Below are 9,620 nucleotides of genomic sequence, written 5' to 3'. Positions count from 1 at the left end.
GGTCACAATCCATTGTTAAATAAGCAAAATAGTTCATTAAAAGGTATGTGAAGATTTCCTCATGTTACAACCTTAAAAAATATTTTCGCAGATATGTCAACAAATTCCCAGATAGTTACATACCAAAACAGCAATGCTAGCTATCTCCAGCTGGGATGATTCTGGTTGATTTTCATTTCCCTCATGGATTATCTATATTCCAAAACAGCCCACATTTAATGAGAATTGTTTGGTTTGGTTTGGTCTGGTTTGTTCTTGTTCTTGGTGGTGTTTTGTTTGTTTGCTTGTTTGTTTGTTTTGTTTTCTCCCCGAGACAGGGTTCCTCTGTGCAGCCTTGGCTGTCCTGGAACTCAGGCTGTAGACCAGGCTGCCATCAAACTCAGAGGTTGACCTGCCTCTGCCTCCTGAGTGCTGGGATTAAAGACATGCACCGCTACTGCACAGTGGAAATTGATTTTGTAGTGTGAAAAAAGTTCTATAGGATTGGTAGCAAATGATTGGTTGTGCATTCTGACCACTCATATTCATTTGCTTTTATGTCTGTGTTAAATGCCAGGCACTACAAGTGTCGGCCTTGTGTTCATCTCGGCGTATGATTCTCCAGCCACTGTCCATTTCCGGGACTCATGGGGTTGTTCCTTTAGAAGCAAACTAGTATTTGTCAAATATTTATTTAGCAAGATATTCTTCTTAACCGCTCTATTCATTCAAAGTCATTATATAAGGGAGACATTATAATTCCTGTCTTAAAGATGGGAGAATGAGGTGGAAGAGGTTAATTGACTAGGTCACGGTTTTGCATACGTGGGGGTGGGGTGAAGGTTTGCTCACAGCTATGCCCCAATCTACCAGTTCTACTCCAAGCCCTTGGTTGCTTTCCCTGTGACCTTGGTGCCTTCTGCTTAACAAGGACTAATCTCTCGGCCTTGATTGGCTTCTGATAGATGCTCACCACAGTTGGAATTTAAGTGTGGCATCTGCAGCATTTGAGCAGGTGGCTGAATTGTCAGGAGCAGAACTGATGGTGTGATTTTCTGTGTTCTAGTCACTACCGAAAACCAAGCCAAAAAATACAGTGGCCTCATGGAACCTGCTTACATACAACGCTTTTCTCCAGTCTCCCACCTGTGCCGTGTCCGGATCCGGTACTGCTAAGACTAATGGTCTTGATTCCTTAGGATCCCGCTGGAGGAGAGCAGAGACGTCATGCTGAAAAGGGAATTTTCAAGTTGGCATTTAAGATTTCGAAACCTAAAAGGGAAGCATGAAAGAAACAAAACCCAAAATCCAAATAAAAAAAAAATCCACTTGTGAGCAGAGCTCTGGGGATCAAATATTCTCTTTGTATTCTTCAGAGGAAGGCTTCTGCAGCCAGGCAGGGCTGAAGTTTTTGGTTGGCCATGCAGAAAATGCTCCTGGGCAACTCCCTTGAAAAACTAAATCAACATCATTTGAATTTGTGTCCCCTGCTTCCTGGTTCACAATGGAGGGCAAGGTGCACAGCTGAGAAGGAGTGTATTTCTCTCACAAGTTAACTTAACATGCAGTGTGCCGGGGGTGGGGGGTGGGGGGTGTCTGTGCTCACTCAATACTACAGCCCAGAGCTTTATAGAATTCTATTGATCTTCACTAAAGCTGTTTAATTTTTTTAGCTTTAATTTTCTTTCCTTATTTGCTCATTAAGTTGAGGTGAGGGGGGGGGGGGAGACTGATAGCAGGCGGGTTTGAGGGAACTGCAGAGCCCAGTATGGGACTAAGCCACTGGCTGAGCTCCTTTGAGAGCATTTTATGTCCTTTGGCTCAAGGATAAGGGACACAGAGAAATGAAAATCAGAGTATAGAGTGGATGCTGTCTGCCGCAAAGAATCAGAATGAGGGGTCTTTGTGTCCATTCCAGGGGCAAAGCTTAGGTGAATCTGTCATAGCTGAGATCTCCAAGGGACCTCTCATCCGGTGGCAGAGAGAAGCACAGGAGCCCCAGAGCAGGACAGAATCATGCCAGGACAGTCAGAGAGACTCACTTTTTCCTGTTGAAGGAGGCACAAAGCATGAAAGGGCACTATTGCCTATCATTGCTGACACCCTTAAATACGGGTGAAGGAGTTAGTTCTGTGTAATGCCATGTACAGGGCCAGCAGGGATTTAAACAGTGATGGAAGAGAGTGCTTCCTGGTGTTTGGGTAGAAAGTGTGGGAGCTGGTAGGAACAGATGAACTCACTCTGAATTCACAGACTTTTCTGACTCTCTTGTCCTCCCCAGGCTAGGCAGCACTCTCAGAGAGTGCCCCTAGGGACATCCAGATGGGTGGCTAGTCTCCAGTGCTTAGGAGCCTGGGAAGGAGAAGACACCAGCTGTGATATACCTCCAGACTTCTGGGGCTAGTAGAGAACAGTTCTCATCGTGGTTCCCTATAAGAGAAAGTTCATGATGAAGGCACTGAAATGAGGGGCCTTTTGTTTCCTTGATGCTATAGAAGTCCTAAGATTTTGACAACCCAACTGAAAGCAGGAAGGAAGCCAACCAGGTGGTGAATAGCAGAGGCAGCATTTGAAGCTGTTGCTCCAGCTCCAGGAAGCCTAATGCCCACCACTACAGGCCTACTGATGAGAGCACGTCCGTTAGTGATCATGGTTGTATTTAGGAGGTTAAAAAGAATTCTAAGTGGTATTATTTGTAGCCTTGTGTTAGGGAACAAATTTATACCTGATATAGAAAGAGTTCCAAAAAAGAACCATGGGCATTTAGAGTTCAAATAGCTTGCCTCTGATTAGGAAGCTGTATTGTTATAGAGGCTGACGATGGGATGGGAAAGAGAAGGACTTTCGTTCTAGCTTTGACATACAGACAGCTCAGTGTAGACAAGGAGAGCACCATGAGAAGGGATTGGGCAGTAGAGGAGAGGAGAAAGGGAGGTTGAGTCATGCTCCTAAAGGGTTAAGAGAACAGCCCACAGGCTCAAGGTCAAGGGGGACTAGAGTATTTTATCTCCTGGGCTGGGTGGTTGGACAGTGGCTAGCGAATCCATGTCTTTTTCAATGTGAGAGACACAACTTCATGCAACCAGAGAGTCCTGGATATTGGTAGCCCAAAATGGAAATGTAAACGCTGAAAATAGTTAATATGGTAAATTTTGTGTTGTGTCTACTTCATAAATTAGGAGGAAAGGGAGAAGAGAGGGAGAGAGGGAGAGAGGGAGAGAGGGGAGAGGGGAGAGAGAGAGAGAGAGAGAGAGAGAGAGAGAGAGAGAGAGAATTAGTGACATGCTTGGTGTTCCATTCCAGAAGCCTGAAGTGGTCAGAAACTCTTCCATGGTCAGCTGTAGCTCACAGGTATGGAGATACAAGACAGCAGGGCATAAGGCAGAGAGAGAGAGAGAGAGAGAGAGAGAGAGAGAGAGAGAGAGAGAGAAAGAGAGAGAGAAGAAGAAGAAGGAGGAGGAGGAAGAGGAGGGGAGGGGAGGAGAGGGGAGGGAAGGGGAGGGAAGGGGAGAGGGAGAGGAAGAGGGAGGAGGAGGAAGAGGAGGGGAGGGGAGGAGAGGGGAGGGAAGGGGAGGGAAGGGGAGAGGAAGAGGGAGAGGAAGAGGGAGGGGGAGGGGGAGAGAGGGGGGAGAGGGGGAGGAGAGGGAGAAGAGGGGAAGAGAGGGGGGAGAGGGGGGAGGGAGAGAGGGAGAGAGGGAGAGGGAGAGAGGGAGAGAGGGAGAGGGAGAGAGGGAGAGAGGGAGAGGGAGAGGGAGAGAGGGAGGAGAGGGGAGAGAAGAGAAGTAGAGACCAATCTGATTTGTTTGTAGGTTTCTCAGAGTCAAAGAGAAAAGATTTGACCAAGTAGCAGAGTTGAATATAGGCTGAAGGCCCATCAATCTACTCCTGTCCCAAGATGCTCTGCCTGAGGACAGGGAGGCTCTACCATGATGGTGCACATAAACTGATCCCTTCCTGCTTTCCACTATTCCTTCTGTGCACTAACTAACCCAGTATGGATTTTTTGTTTGGTTTGGTTTTGATGCCTGGAAATGGTGACAACAACTGTCTGGCAGTAGCTGGGCTGCTAACTATTTAGGCTTCTTCTGAGTCTAATTCAATCTGTAGACTTCTGGAGTATGTTCTAGAACACACAGTACAAAATGTGGTTCTTCCAGTAGCAACTGGAATCCTAGGCCTGCACTGGAAATTCAAATTAAAAAAAATGTTTCTCCATCAGTTGTTGTTGCTGCAACTGGTAGTAGTAGGGTGTGTGTGTGTGTGTGTGTGTGTGTGTGTGTGAGAGAGAGTGAGAGAGAGAGAGAGAGAGAGAGAGAGAGAGAGAGAGAGAGATCTACCTGAAAATATGGCAACTAAAAAATGCCCCCTGCTTTAATGCAACATTATGCCAAGTTAAAAGCATTCTTGTTTGTGAGTAATTCTATCATTTTATCTACCACCGAGAAAGACAGGGGCTGCCAGCTGCAGGATCTCATCATGCCAGTCACTATCCATTACCAGGGTATTAAAAACACCAGATGACAGCATCTTCGAATCAATGACGTTTGGTTGGGCTATGACAAAGATCTAGCTCCCAGCTGACAGCTCCTATCTATACAAGCCAAGCGTGCTAAGCGTATGTTTTCCAGGATTCCAGAGGAGGTTCTTAAGGCATGAAGTCCTGTATTCAAAACCAGTCTACAATGTGTAACACACAGGTCTGGTCTTCCACTTGGACTGTAAAGCTGAACTTTGGAGACATCTGGTTCTTGGGGGGGAGATTTCCCACCATACAGTGACTCTCAAAACACCACTTTGACTCTTCGTTCTGACATAATTGCTTCTAAATCACGCAACCTGCCAAATGGCCCTGATTAAGCATGTACTGTAAATGCCAAGGTCAGGGAGCCCGGTGATTTGCATTGGGTGGCACAGTAAAACTGGGCTCCGTGTGAGCCTGTGGCTGGCAGAGGTGGAGCTCATGCAAGGCCCTAGCTGATGTCCATAGTCCTGGAATCTGCCCCTCTCTCCATCCTGCTATTTGTACACTTTTTGAGAATCTGCAGTCACAGTGAACTGCCAATCAAATAGGATCCCTATGGGAAACACAGGAGTAATTACTGGGGCTGTAGATTTTCTTGAATTTGCAAACCTGGGGTATTTTAGGGTGAACATTTGAGGAGGTGGGTAGAAGTAGGCACTACCCAAGAGACTGCTGCTTGTGAGTGACAGAAAGTGAGGTTGAATTGGCAATGCAGAATTGACAAATCTAGAGCGCAGCCTTGGACTAGGGGCCACAATGTGATGCTGGCCAGCCTGCTCCTCCCTCCTGTGCCTGCCTTTGTGCAGCCCTCCACTCTGCCTATGCAGCCCGGCTGCCACCACAGGGCTGCAGACTCAGCCATAGAGTTCCCAGGCCCACATATGACAGTATTAGGACCTAGAAAAGACAAAACTCTTACTCCATCTCTATTCTCCCAATAAGAATTCTGATTGGACCAGTTTTGATCATGAGCAATCCTAGAACAATCAGCTGTGGCCCAGGGGCTGGGTGGACACCATGTCCACTCCAACTATAAAATGGGACTTGAGGGATGATAGATAACATCTTCAGATGGTCAGATGTCTCAAGTGCAGGAAGGGTTCTGGCAGACAACTGTCGGAGGCATTTAAACCATCACCTTCACACTCAGAAAAGCCTGGTCATGGTATAAATCGGAAAGGATCTTGGCCATATGGCCAAAGATAAAACAACTACCATTCAAGCCTGGAAAAAGTTGTCTGTTCATCAACTGTGGGATGATGGGGTTACTGCAAATCCAGGGGGCTCTTCTTAGAAGGCAAACTCTGAAAGGCAGCATGTGTCCATTCTTCAGACATTTCTAACCTTCATGATTGCAAAACTTAATCAAGTTCTGTTAGCCCAGGATTTGCTCTTTGCAGAAGAGTTGAGTGTACCACAATGCTCCGAAGGGATAGGTCAGATTTCATTGTCCTAACCTTACATAGACTTTGAAAACTATTGTGGCCTCTTCTACTCACAGGAGGCAGACTGTGAAACTCATCACTGTGATCAAGGATGCTGCAGAAGGTGGAGTTTGGTACGTACAAGGACCCTCAGGAGCAATGCATTATTGTCCACAGCATCAGAAATTGCTGTGTTCCTTCCCTGAACAGATAATTCGTTTTGTTTTCAATGTGCAGATCCTAGATATCAAACCTTCTATGTTCTCTCTTCATGGTGTTGTCTAGGAAGTTCAAAGCCCAAACCCATGGCCTTCTTGTCATGGGATAACCTGGAATCTCTAATGGCAGGCATTTGGTGAGTTAATCTTTTTCTCTCTACTCTCGAATTTGGCTCACCTTATTTTTCCTTTGTCTTCACTTTGTAAGCCAATTGAAACTTTTTAAAGATTAAGGTGGGGATGTGAGCAATTACTTGATCTCTAGCTCAAAATACTCAGAAATTGTCCTGATGGAGCCAGGCACTGAGGATATATATACTCCTCCTGGGACCCAGCTGATATCTCAGAGACATGCTTGATATCAAGTTTCTTCGCAGGGATTCAAATCTCACCCGACAACTTTTAATTACAAGTTATATTGTCGGTATGATTTGCTCCCTACCATTTTTGACTATGAAAACTGAATGTTATCTTGCATTCCTTTGCGTGACTGAGAGGTACATACACTTCCTCATGGTTATTTTATCCAAAAGAGAATTCAGCTTTATCCTGTAAAATAGTGTTCTATGTTCAAAAAAAAAAAAATCTCCAAGCTTTCACAAATCTGTAATTGCTGAGAGGTTTTTAGTTAACAACAAATTTCAGATATTTCACCTCAGGCATCCAAAATTCCAGCAGTAATGATAGCCAAGAGAAGACAATTACGGTTAGCACTGCTGATCCACAGTGACCGTCAGAAGCAGAGACGAGGGGCAAAGTCTTTCTCCACGGCTGGGGGGAGGGGTGAGAAGGTGCCCGAGTCTGCCAGAATTCAAGTGGAAAATTGAATAATATAATTGAACCCTTCGTTTCCAGGGTGGTGGGGACTCTTCCAGAGGAGACTAGTGGTCTTTTGCATTTATCTTCTGGGGAACATCATAAGCTTCTCTTTGTGAGGCATAGGCCTGCATGGACACTGTTGTTTGGAAGTCTCTGGAAAGACACAGTACACCAGGCAGGTTCCTCCTCTGCGGCATGCATCCTGTTGTCTGTGCAAGCCCTTATTTTGGTTGAAACAATGACTATAAATATTTAACATCCTAAAAGCTGTGGCTTTCCAACCTCCACCATCCGATGGGAGACAGCGACGCATGCATTAATTTACAACCCACTCTCTTCCAAGTAGATCGATGGTATTTCATAAGGTAGGAAACCAGACGGCATAATTTTGGTGGGGAAAAGAAACAAGCAAGGGGAGGGGATGGTCTGTAGACCCAGTGCTCATTTTTAGAGAGAGACTGGAAAGTTCTCTGCATTTGGAGATTGTTTCTTTTCCAAATTTTGACAATTTTTTTTTCCAAACTGAGGAAATTAACAGTATTGTTTTGAGAAGGCAAAGTGGAAGTCTTCCTTCTTGGACAGACTCTTCTATTCCATCCTGCCCTGTCAGTCTGTTTGTCTGTCTGTCCGTCCGTCTGTCTTTCTCTGTGCTTACCGAGAGTGTGTGTTCCCACATGTAAAGACGGAGAGTAGAGTAGATGGTATAAAATGACAAGTGTTGCTACCCAAGGGACCAGCTGAGTATGAGAGATAGCGCCATTCCTCCAAGAAACTGGACACAGTATTCACATTTTACCTGGCTGACCAAAAGTGATTTTTTGAAACATCTAAAATTGGCGTAACACTAAGTAATCTTTCTGAGCTTCCTTATTTAAGTGATTACTTTTCCAGCTTGCTGACAGTCTCATACACATCGATTTCACCTTTAGCCTAGAAATGATGACCAATGGAGGGAAGAAGAAGGAGAAAGAAGCCATGCAGATGTTAGCGTCCCTATGCTGCGGGGTGGCTACTCATTCGGCCTGACAAAGTCCACGCTGACAAGGGTAAAGGTTCCTAGTGTTGACGTCTCCCTTTTCAGCTGGGCCTGGGAAAAGTAGTGGCTCAGAAAATAATTTAATTATAAAGATGACAGAGTGTGATACGCACAAAACAGCAATTCAACCACAAAGGAGCAGTCTTTGGTATGGATACTGATGTGTGAACCAACAACTCTTGTTATACATAATTTGTGGGATATTCATTTTTACATTTTTATTTGTGCAGTGACATGCTTCTACATTCAAAAGACATTCAGCAAGTGGCACCTCCCCCAGAGACCGTTAGCAGTTAGCTAGTTAAAGCTGAAGTATCACTGCCTGGTGCCCTGGTGAGGGACGGATGCTGAAGGCTGAGGTCTATGGTAGCAATCTAGAGTCAACCACCTTTGGGCTGGACACTTCCTGTTTCCTCTCCTCCCAGAAGGTTTGCTGGAGGAAAATTGCAACAATGTATGGGGAACAGTGCCACACTAAGACACACATCTACTCAGTCTGGCTAGTCGGAGCCATGGCTCTATTTGGACTCTACCAAGATCAAGTACTGCTAAGTCCCATTCTCCCCTCCCATAATTGATAGCATCTGTTTGAAAATAAATAACTGAAGCAACCATTAGAAAATGAAGACAATGTATCATTTCATGTATTTGAGGAATCTAGCAGTAGGATAGCTTTCATGTCAGACCGGATCCATGGCTCAAGGGCTGTCCCCATGCTCAGCTTCTTTAGACTTCACTAGCTTGCTTAGGTGGTGTTTATGTCATCCCTATCCTGCTCAGAGGTTCCCCTTACCAGCTGCAGTTTCTTCTCTGATGGTAATAAAATGATAGTGGAGCTGTCTTTACACTCAGGAAGAGCATCCAGGAGCTCCGACACAGGACACAGCTTTTGATGTAAGTGCACAGGACCCACCTCTGGGATTGAGCGTGTGATACTGTACACCATTGGAATAAAACAGAAGGGACACAAGGAGCAGATACAGGGAAAGAAAAGCCAAGGTCACTCTGAAGAAAGAAATGGAGGCTGTGGACACAAAGAGGCAACGCTTGCTCAAGCAACACGGCAGCTCCTCTCAGTCCTGCCTTTTACCGCACATCTTGATTTTATTTTCTCTTGCTACAAAGTCACCTGAGGAAGTCCACGGTGAAGCCATTCTGGTTGAGGCCTGGATTAAGTCTCAAATGATCCTTTGATCTTCATTTCCAAGGACTCTGTCTGCAGACTAGGGGACTAACTATCCCGGCAGGCACCTGGTACACAGGCCACCACTCTCCCCTTAGTCCTGTGGCAGACATCATCAATCAATCACAGGACATTTTCCTGTGTAGTCCAGATGTGGCCCCGGAGACCTACTTAAAATGGTCCTCTGGACAGCCCCTACCGATGTATTGGTGTTGACAAGTGAGATAAAACGTATCGCCATCCCTGCCTGGAAAGCATTGCACACCAGCGACACAAACCGCTTAGTATATGCATTTCATCCATATACTAAGAGCACTCACAAACACATACTCAATATTCATGTGCCTCCGTGTTTCTCAATGTGGCTTGCAGATCTCTTGGATCAGAATCTCATGTGCTCTTTTTAAAATGTGCACCCCCCATCACCCACTCTGGCGCT

General features: G+C 45.5%; 1 long non-coding RNA gene across 2 annotated transcripts in view; it reads left to right on the top strand.

The window, feature by feature from the left end:
• The first annotated feature begins 3,286 nt into the window (after positions 1–3,286).
• Positions 3,287–9,620, top strand: part of Gm33597 — a 95,029-nt gene continuing 88,695 nt past the window's right edge. The window contains exons 1-3 of one of the 2 annotated variants that reach the window (XR_390690.3): positions 3,287–3,330; positions 6,003–6,059; positions 6,211–6,280. This is a non-coding gene — a long non-coding RNA (predicted gene, 33597). Of the gene's footprint in view, positions 3,331–6,002; positions 6,281–9,620 lie in introns of both variants that reach the window. The other variant, XR_390691.2, reaches the window with a different exon arrangement.

The sequence above is a fragment of the Mus musculus genome, chromosome 4, assembly GCF_000001635.26.
Source record: "Mus musculus strain C57BL/6J chromosome 4, GRCm38.p6 C57BL/6J".
Taxonomy (NCBI): Eukaryota; Metazoa; Chordata; class Mammalia; order Rodentia; family Muridae; genus Mus; species Mus musculus.
Note: the sequence above shows the minus strand (reverse complement) of the source record. Positions and strands in the feature narration are given on the sequence as shown.